Genomic DNA, 11,659 nt, shown 5'->3' with positions numbered 1-11,659 from the left:
TTCAACCTTCTGAGGAAACGCCATATTGCTTTCCAGAGAGGTTGGATCATTTTGCAGTCCCACCAGCAATGCAGGAGTGTCCCAGTCTCTCCACATCCCCGCCAGGATTTATTGTCCTCTACATTTTTCATCTTTGCTGTTATTGTTGGTATGAGATGATATCTCATTGTTGTTTTTACAAAGTCAGTTTGAACCACAAGGTTGGTGGTTCAGGCTCACCAGCCATTCCTCGGAAACCCTATATAGGTCCCTATGGGTCAGAACCTACTTGATGGCACTTAACAACAACAACAACAACAAGCTTAAAATAAGATAACAGAAACTTGGAGAAGTTAAAGTACTGGCACCAAGTCCTAGAGCCAGGAAGTGAGAAGTAAGGATTCTAATCTATGCAATCTAAGCCCAAAGCCCAACACTGTTGTTGCTGTTGTTGTTGTTGCTAGCAACTGTCAAGTTGACCCCTGGCTCATGGAATCCTACCCACAATGGAATGAAATGCTGAGCGGTCCTCCATCACCCACATGATCACTTGTGCATTCAAATGTTGTGATCCATAGAGTTTTCCATTGACTGCTTTTCAGAAGTACATCACCAGGTCTTTGTTCCTAGTCTGTCTTAATCTGGAAACACCAGGGAAACATGCTTATTAGCATCTCAATAGCACACAAACCTCCACTGACAGACAGGTGGTGGCTGGGTACAAAGTCCACTGGCCAGAAATCACACTCTGGTTTTCCACATGGATGGTGAGAACCCTACCAATGAATCACCAATGTCCCCATGCCCAATCCTTGTTGTTGTTGTTATGTGCCGTGGAGTCAGTTCCAACTCACAGTGACCCTGTACAGGGTTTCCGAGGCTGTAAATCTTTGTGGGAGCAGAACGCCTTATCTTTCTCCCGCAGAACAGCTGGTAGTTTTGAACTGCTGACCCTGAGGTTCGCAGCCTGCCCAATCCTTAACTACCAGTTAAGTAATACCTCTTTCAGCTGTTCATAGAAACCTACAGTAAATTCATAGTCAGTTTCTGCTATGAGTATACAGCAAAGGCCAAGCCATAGAACCTGCATTGAGAGTAAACATTATCTGTTCCAGACAGTTGCTTAGGACCCTAGTGAGGTCCCATTGCCACAGTCTCCACTGATCATGCTATAATCACCATCGCTTAATACAGTAGAAGCAATGTGTATTTGATATTTGCAATATTTCAGAGGAAACAGGATTCTTATAGCTAGTTCTCCAATAAATTGCAGTAATTAAGATTTTCAGGGCCTAGCTGTTTAATCCAAAATATCTCAAGGCAGGGGGTCCTCAACAAGAGAGAAACAAAAAAGAAAAGAAAAAAAAATTCACCATCTCAAGGAGCACAGCTTCCTTAATCACGGCACAGAGAAAAGATGCCCTTGTGCTCAGAGAGGCCAACATAGTTTACTCTTTGATGATCCTGCTGGGAAAGAGGATGCTTAGAGAACCCTTGGGAAGCCCATGGAGGCCTAACTCTGAGTTTCTGGAGGGAAGCCTCTGGGGGCAAGTCTATCCTCTTGCAAGAGCTCTGTCACATCACTAAAGTGGCCCCAGGCCAATGAACAGAAATGCTCAGGCTTCCTCCGGTGTTGTTAGAAAATCATTACAGAGCTGGGGAATAGCACCAGTTACTCTAGCAATATTTTTTCAGCATGGATAGCTCTCTATCTGGAATTGTTTAATTAGTTAATGAGGTTGGGAAGCAGTTCTTAATAGAGCTAATTAGTTAAGGTTTTAAAACATGAGACTGCAGTGCATTCTCCTCCGTAGGAGTTAGCAGATTTCCATTCCCTTTGAGGGCCAGTCATGTGACACACTGTGCACACCGCTCAAGCAAAGTTTGTTTTCAAATTCTCAGCCAATTAGGCTTTAAGACAAAATGGAAAGAAATAAAAAGTCATCAGAAGGGGACTTGATGCAAGTGGCTTAGGGGAAGAGGTGGCCAGACCCATGCTGTCTGCAGTCTGAACCTCGTTTTCTGTCTTTCATTCTGGGCTCCAGTCATGAGGACTCCCTGACACCTGCTGCTGGAAAGCACTAGAGAAGATCTTAATGCTTGTTTTACAACAGGGGTGGGGAACCCTTTTTTTCTGCCAAGGGCCATTTGGATATTTATAACGTCCCTCATAGGCCATACAAAATTGCCAACTTAAAAAATAGCCTGATATATTTGGTGAAACAATTAACTCACCCCTAATGTGATGGCTGGAATTGTGGTTGTCTTGGCAGGGTCAGACCAAATGATTTTCTGGCTTTATATGGCTCAAACTCATCAGTCGCTATGATTTGGAACCGAAGGCGCTTAACAACAACAATATGACCCTCTGACCACATGTTTCCACTCCTGTTTTAGAATGAAGGAAACATGCACTTATGAAAGATACTGACCAGCAAAATTGCTACTTGATCCTCATTCACCCAAGTGTTAACACCATACATTCAGGTTGTTGTTACTGTCGTGTTGGTTCCTACTCATAGTGACACTGTGGCTCAAATCTAAAATGCAATCCCACAGCGCCACCAGGACTCCTAAATTCAGGTAACTATCCAAAATCAACAGTTCTTACTTCACTCCATCTGGAATGTTCAGTATACATCGAAAAGTCCAGCAAAAACTCACAAATCACTCATGGACATCCCCTATGTTTTAGAGGAAGGTGGAATGTCTTAAAAAATTAGACTCATTTTTACTTCAAGATAAAAGACAAATTCTGTAGCCCACACAGAAAGTTCAGATACAGACACGGACATTACAGATAATCACCACAATTTAATTCCAAGGAAAATAAGTTACAGCCCTTGTCTATAAAGACTATCTTCTCAGGGTCAGCAAAACTCACTTCTGCACAGTTCTGTAGGAGAGCTGCCTCTGTGGTGATTATGCCAGAAATCAGCCAGGAGAGAAACCCTAAGTCACCGTGAAGGACTTAGGCCTACAATGAATGTTTTGTCCTAACAAAGTAGAAAATAGTAAAAGTAACAAAAAACACAAAACCTAAAGGAAGCATGTTTCAGACCAGTAACCAGGCTGTCTTTTGTACATAGACTTTTGTTTGTTTTGCACACCACAAGATCAATGGTTCAAACTCATAAGATGCTGCTCGGGAATCCTATACGGGGTCACTATGATTCAGAACCAATTCAACTACATGTTGTTGTCACTGAACAACAACAAGAAGTTTAGAAAGAAGAAGGTAGGAGGTACTGGTGCTTCAAGGTTGAAATTGCCTTGAAATCACCCCTCTTGGTAATTCCACAGACCCAAAAGAATGGAATTGTCTAAGCTAAAACCAAAAATAAAACCCCAAATCAGGTGCCATCAAGTCCGACTCATGGCAAACCCACATGTGTCAGCATAGAACTGTACTCTAAAGGGTTTTCAATTGCTGATTTTTCAGAAGTAGATCTCCAGGTCTTTCTTCCAATCAAATCAGCAATCTTCCAGCTAGTAGTTGAACACTTAACAGTTAAGAACAGGGGAAAATTGAACTAAAATCAGGGATACAATAAAGGCCATTGTGCTTGCTATCTAGTTTTCAAATGGTGGCCTGTAGAAAGCGCTGGTGTAGAAGTCAGGAATCCATTGAGTGATCACTGGCAAGTCTCTGGGTCTCAGGTGTCTCATCACATGCAAGTTGCATTTGATGAAGAACATGAACTCCTGAGCCAGATTGTCACATTTTTAAAATCTATGACATGGGATGTATCTTGCAGCTGATGAGGTGACATTATTTAATTGGCAAATAAACATTTTGTTTTGATATATAATGATATAGTATAATCAATGACATGTTAAATTCAGTGAAATATAAGTAAGTATTCAATAAATTCAAATCAACTTCTGGGTTATTCCTGGGTTCATAAATCCAAGTCTATCCATGATGTTTAAAATAATTCTATGTCCTCTTCAGATGCCTGTTTTCTTGTTTGTTTGTTTGTTTGTTTGTTTGTTTTTAAAAAGCAACATTTGTCCAGGAATCTGTTCCACAGTTAGCCTCTAGCCTTGTTTTGGCTGATGATATTGAGCTTTTCCATCATCTCTTCCAATAGATGTAGTCAATTTGATTCCTGTGTATTCCATCTAGTGAGGTCCATGTGTATAATTGACTTTAATGTGGTTTACAAAAGTTATTTGCAATGAATAAGTCATTGGTCTTGAAAAATTCTATCATGTGATCTTCAGCATCATTTCTATCACAAAAGCCATGTTTTCCAACTATGGAATCTTCCTTTTTGTTTCCAACTTTTATATTCCAATCACCAATAAGCAGCAATGTATCTTGATTACATGTTTGATCAATTCAGACTGAAGAAGTTGGTAAAAATTTTCAATTTCATCATCATAGACTTTAGTTGTTGTTGTTGAATGCTGTCTAGTTGATTCCAACCCATAAAGCCTCTATGTAGGGTTTCCAAGGAGCAGCTGGTGAGCTTGAACCACCAACCTTGCAGCCCAAATGACTTTGCAGTCTGCCACACCAGGAGTAGTTGGTGCATAAATTTAAATAACAGTGGTATTAACTGGTCTTCTTTGTGTGGATATTATCCTATCACAGAAAGGGTTGTAGCCTCAGAAAGATACTGAAATGTTCTTTTTGGTGATGACTGCCAAGACATTCCTTTTCAATGTGTCATACTTAGTAAACATACATAGTAAATATATAGTAAACATACATAGTAAATACTTAGTAAACATACATAATAAACATAGTAAATATATAGTAAACATACATACTAAATATATAGTAAACATACATATAAATACTTAGTAAACATATATGATAAACCATAGGATTATCAGATTCAGAATGGCCACACTAGTTCACGTCATCTCACTAATGCCTAGGATCTTAATCTGTATGTGTTCCATTTCATTTTATGTAACTTCCAATTTTTCTAGATTTATAATTTGTACATTCCATGTTCTGATCACTAATGGATGTTTGCAGCTATTTCTCCTCATTTTGAGTTGGGCCCCATCAGTAAAGGAAGATCCCCAAAGCTTTACTCCATTCGTGAAATGGCCAAATGTACTTTGAGAAGGCAGCTCTTCCCCAGTCATACTTTGAGTGCCTTCCAACCTTAGGGGCTCTTCTCCTGGCACAATATTCATCATGCTTCAATATTAAATATTCTGGTGCTGATAGTGTTCCACTGCTATGAATACAGTTTTCTGTGGCTAAACGTCATAAATAGTCCATCTCTCCTTCTTCCTAGTCTGGAAGCTCTGTTGAAGCCTGTCTACCATGGGTGGCCCTGCCAGTATTTAAAACATCGGTGGTATACCTTCCAGCATCACAGCAAAACACAAGCCACCACAGTACTAAAAACAGAAAGACCATCAATCACTCAAATGCTGGTTCAAACTGAAGCTGAAGAATATTCAAACAAGTCCATGAGAGTCAAAATATGAATATATATGTTGTTACTGTTGTTAACTGACATCGAGTCGGTTCTGACCCATAGCGACCCTGGATAGGGTTTCCGAGGAGCAGTTGGTGAGCTTGAACCGCCAACCTTGCAGTTCAAATGGCTTTGCAGTCTGGCACATTAACCCACAGTGCCACACCAGGACTCCAAGAATATATATAGCTCACCTAAATTTAGACACCATTTCAAGACACTTATGACTGAAGCCAGAAGGCCTATGGGGTGACATCAAAAAATCCTACAGGAAGGATCCTAAGGCAATCAAGGGAGAAGAGCACAAGTGGAATGTGGGACTCTATCCAGAGAAGCAGCAACACCAGAGATGGAGGCAGAGATGACGACACAAAGTGAGGAGGAACTCTAGATTCATGGAAAGAGAGGGACTGAGAGCTGGAGGCCAGGAGGCAGGCTTGCAGAATGTGCCCTTTGGTTGTTTAAATTATTATATATTCCTGAATGTTTTTGTGTACACCCATTCCATGACAAAAAAATAAATAAATAAAAATAAAGAGGGAATGGAAGCAAATACTGTTGAATAATGATGCATGGAGGAGATTGTGATCATTGCAATGAAACGATAGTATAAAGTCGATATTCTCCCTTATAAACTATCACTCAGTTCACAACAATAATAATAGTAAACCAAACTACTAGCATTCTATTACAAAACAAATAAATTTCAGAGCTTGGGACTCATAATACTTTACCTGGAATCAAACATTCAATTACAAAGAAAACAAAACAAAAAATCCTACAAGAAGAAAACAAATAAAGAAAATATCAAAATGGATGTTAGAAGAGACTCTGAAACTTGCTCTCCAACATACAGATACTAAAACAAATAAAGGAAACAAGGAAGTAAAGAGTTCAACAGAAAATTTCAAAAGGCAACTTGAAAAGCCAAAGTCAAGTATTATAACGAAATGTGTAAAGACCTGGCATTAGAAAATCAAAAAAGAATACAATTAGCATTTCTCAAGTTGAAAGAAATGAAGCAAAAATTCAAGCCTTAACTTGCAATGTTGAAAGAGTCCATGAGCAAAATAGTGATTAATGCAGAAAATATCAAAAGAAGATGGAAGGTATCCACAGTCACTTTACTAAAAAGAAATGGTCTATGTTCAACAATTTCAAGAGGTAGCAAATGATAAAGAATCAATGGTACTGAAGGAAAACGTTCAAGATGCACTGAAGGCATTGGCAAAAACCAAGATGTCAGGAATTGACAAAATACAAATTGAACCCTTTCAACAAACTGATACAGCACTGGAGGCACTCACTTATCTATGCCAAGAAATTTGGAAGACAGTCACCTGACCAAAAGATTGGAAGAGGCCCATATTTGTCATTGCAAAGAGAAATTGCCCAAGGGGATTCAGAGATCATTGAAAAATATCATTAATATCACATGCAAGCAAAATTTTGCAGAAGACAATTTTTAAATGGCTGCAATAGGAGAGTGTCAGAAATTCAAGCTGGATTCAGAAGAAGACGTGGAACTAGGGGATGCTGATATCAAATGCATCATAGCTGAAAGCAGATAATACCAGGAAGATGTCTACTTGTGCTCCATTGACTTGCAAAGACTTTTGTCTGTGTGGATCATGATATGCTATGGATACCATTGCAAAGAATGGATATTCCAGAACACTTAATTGTGCTAATAAGGAACTTGTATATAGAATAAGAAGCAGCCAGTCAAACAGAACAAGGAGATACTGAATGGTTTAAAATAAGGAAAGGTGTGCACCAGGACTGTGTTTTTCACCATGCTTATTCAATCTGACCAAATAATCTGAGAAGCTAGATTATATGAAGAAGAACGTGGGTCAGGATTGGAGGAAGACTCATTAACAACTTACAATATGTAAATGATACAACCTTGCTTGCTGGAAGTGAAAAGAACTTGAAATACTTACTGATAAACATCAAAGTCTACAGCCTTCATTATGGATTGCACCGCAATGTAAAGAAAATTAAAAACCTTACCACTGGACCAATAAATAACATCATGGCAAGTAGAGAAAAGATTGACGTTGATAAAAATTTCATTTTGCTTGGATTAGTAAAGAACAATCAAGGAAGCAGCAGTCAAGAAATCAAGGGACATGTTGCATTAGGCAAATCTACTGCAGAAGACCTCTTTAAAGTGTTCAAGAGAAAAGATAATAGTTTGAGGACTAAAATGCACCTGACCCGAACCACGGAATTTTCAATAGTCTCATATGCATGTGAAAGTTGGACAATGATTTAGAAAAATGATACAACTAATGCCTTTGAGTTATGATGTTGGGAGAAGAATATTAAAAGTACCATTGATTGCAAGAACAAACAAATTTGTGTTGGAAAAAGTATAGCCAGGATGTTCCTAAGAAGCCAAAAGAGCCAAACTATGTTTCTCGTGCTTCGAACAATATTTTGGATCCATCATTCAGTTAAAATTATCCATTATCCAACTTTCTTAGACACCAGGATGGCAAAGCCTCATCTGTCGTACTTTAGACATGCTGTCAGGTGGGACCAGTCCATGGAGAAGAACATCCTGCTTGGTAAAGTGGAGGGTGAGTGAAAAAGAGGAAGCCTCCCAACAAGACTGTCACAGTGGCAGCAGTAATGGGCTCAAGCTTAACAATTGTGAGGAAAGTGCAGGACCAGGCAGTGTTTTGTTGTTATGTAGAGAGTTGCTATGAGTTAGACCCAACATCAGAAATCTAAGAGTGCCACACTATGGAAGAAAACACCTGAAACCCAATCCCAATCAAAGCAACAGTTTGGGTTGTGGTTAGGGTGGCGTGGTGTTGGCAAAATTCATCCAGTAAAAAATTCAGATATTTATTTTTTTTAAAAAAAGAGTAGTCCAGAAATAAATTCAGGTATGCATCTTAAGATTATAATGGCAGTTCAAATACGTAGAAAATAATGGATTTCTTTATAAATAAATTACTCTATAAGGCCAAAAGGCAAGCTACTTAAGTGGGAGAGTGAAGATGTATACCTAAAAGGCTACCTTACTCTTTGTTGTTGTTGTTATTAAGTGCCATGGAATCAATTCTGACTCACGTTTTTTTTTTTCTGTTGTTAGGTGCTATCTACTTATTTCAACTCCTAGTGACACTATGCACAGCAAAACTAAACATGGACCAGTACTGTGCTGTCACAATTGTTGTTACACATGAGCCCAATGCCGCTGCCACTGTGCCCATCCATCTCGTTGGGGCCTTCCACTTTTTCACTGACCTTCCACTTTAATAAGCATGATGTCCTTCACGAAGGATTGGTCTCTCTTAATATGTCTGAAAGATGAGAGACGAAGTCTTGACATCATGATTTCAAAGGAGCATTCTGGCTATACTTCTTACAACACAGATTTATTTGTTCTTCTGGCAGTATCATCTTATCACAGATTGTTAACAATGCCACATTCTTTCTCATATAATGCAGTTTCTTGGATTATTTGTTCATCATACAGATTGAATAAGCACGGTGAAAGAATAGCACCCTGGCGCACACCTTTCTTGATTTTAAACCATTCAGTGGGCCCTTGTTCTGTTCGAACAACTGGATCTTGGTCTATTTACAGGTTCCTTATGAGCACAATTAAATGTTCTGGAATACCCATTCTGAGTCATAGCAGCTGGTAAGTTTGAATTCCTGACCTTTTGCTTAGCAGTCCAGTGCTTATCCTACAGCATCATACCAGGACACCAAAAGTACTGTAATGGGAGTGGGGGCAAGCAGGAAATAATGCGCTGGGCTACAAAGTCAGTTTGAACCACAAGGTCAGCAGTTCAAGCTCACCAGCTGCTCCTCAGAAACCCTACACAGGGCTACTACGGGTTGAAACTGACAGGACAGCACTTAATAGAAACAACAAATAATGTATTCATTCTAATTGTTCAAGAATATTAAGTGCTTGCAGATTTGACCTGGCTTCAATGGCCAAAAGAAAGAAAGGTCAAAAGAAAGAAAGAAGGGGGGGGGGGGGGAATCTGCTACAATTTGATGAACTTGACCTATACTTATAGATGTAGTAGCTCAAAAAAGGGAATAAATCTTTACAGCAAGGATCATTCCCACCCCCTTGGTACACAGGGTTGACAGCGATGGGCAACTTAGACATTGGCTACCCAAAATGGGGGGTGGGGCTACAAAGGCACGAAGTGACTGGCTTACAAGCTTCCAAGAGGGATCCTAGTTTCAGAGAGTACAGGGGAAGGTAGAATCTCCATGAGTGGTTTCCGACCTGTCTGGACGGGGCTGGTGAAAGGAGATAGGGATAAGACTCTTATGGTTCAGTAGTGAATAATTACAATCAGGAATGATTGTGAGTGTTGCAAATGTAAAGGTAGACATTTTGTAACAAAAGGAGGGGAGTGGTTGATCTTGCAGTCCAGGAGCAGAGGACCCTGGGACCATCAAGGGAGAAGAGTGGAGTGCGGGATCTTATCCAGAGAAGCAGTGATGGCCAAAGATGGAGACAGAGACAATAACATGGAGAGATGGAGCAGCTAGGGACTCTGGACTCAGGGAGGGAGAGGGGCTGTGGGCTGATGGCCAGGGCCAGGCTTGCAGGGTATACCCTTTGATTGTTATATTCCTGATTGCTTCAACGTACATAAAAAAACAAAACAAAACAAAAACAGAGTGTATAGAAGCAAATGCTGTTGAATGATGATGCTGAATGATGATGTATGGAAGGGAGGAGGGGACTGTAATCAATGCAATGAAATGAAATACGATAGGACAAATATAAAGCTGATATTCTCCCATGTAAACTATCACTCAATTCACAATAAAAACTTTAAAAAAAAAAAGAATGTTAAGGGCTATAAAGACAAAAAAAAAAAAGATAATAGGTTTATTAGTTTATTGGTAAGCCCTTTCTATGGCTTATAAATATATTAGAGAAAATGTTCTCAAAATAATCTTGGAGTATATGACAAAATACACCAAAAGTATAATCCATGAAAGAAAAAAAATTGGTAAGTTGGAATTCATTAAAATTAAAATTGCCTGCTCTATTAAAGATACTGTTAAGGGTATGAAAAGAGGAACCATAGAAGGTATCTGCATAACACATATCTGCTAAGGTCTTTTATCTAAACTACACAAAGTACTCTTAGACTATACAAAGTACTCTTAAAATTCAATAGGAAAACAAACACAATTAAGAAGTAGGCAAAAATATGAACAGACACCTCACCAAAGAATATATACAGATGGCAAATGAGCAACTAAGAGTTGCTCAACATCATATGTCACTAGATAATTGCACATTAAAATAACAATGAGATGCCACTACACACCTATTAGAATAGCTACCATCCAAAACACTGACAAAACCAATGCTGAGGAGAATGTGGAACAACAGGAACCCTCATTCACAGCTGGTGGGAATGCAAAATGGTAAGACACTTTGGAAAATAGTCCGGTAGTTTCTGACAAAGCTGTATGTAGGCATATATATATATGTACATATATATATATATATATCCCAGCAGTTGTGCTTTTAGGTATTTATCCAAATTAGTTGAAAACTTATGTCTCCACAAAAACTCACACACGAATGTTTATAGAAGTTTTATTCAAAATTGGAAGGAACCAAGGTATCTTTCAATAGGTAAACGGATAAACAAACTGTCGTGCAACCATACAATGACGTATATTCAATAGTGAAAAAAATATGAGCTAGCCAACCCTGCAAAGGCATGAAGGAACCTTGAATAAATGCAGATTGCTAAGAGCAAGATGCCAGTCTGAAAATGCTGCATATTACAACTCATGACTCCAAGGAAAGGACATTCTGAGAAATATAAAACTATAAAGAAAGTAAAAAGATCAGTGGTTTCTAGGGCCTGGGGGCAAAGAGTGGAGCACAGAATATTTTTAGGACCTTGAAAATGAGGAAATAGGCTGATACTGTCACAGTGGACACAGAGCATTAAGCATAATATTTTAAGATGTTTTTAAGATTCATGGAACTATATAAAACAGGGTAAACCCTAATGTCAAGTACGGACTTCAGTAATAATGCGTATCAATGTTGAGTCCCAGCGTGGCACTAGAGGATAATGCACTGGTCTGTAAGGTCGGTTTGAACCACAAGGTCAGCGGCTCAACTCACCAGTTGCTCTTTGAAAACCCTAAACAGGGTTGCTACGAGTTGGAACTGACTGGATGGCAACAAAATACATGCATACATTGAT

Source organism: Chrysochloris asiatica, unplaced genomic scaffold (genome assembly GCF_000296735.1).
Source record: "Chrysochloris asiatica unplaced genomic scaffold, ChrAsi1.0 scaffold00052, whole genome shotgun sequence".
NCBI lineage: Eukaryota > Metazoa > Chordata > Mammalia > Afrosoricida > Chrysochloridae > Chrysochloris > Chrysochloris asiatica.
This window is presented reverse-complemented; position numbering follows the sequence as displayed.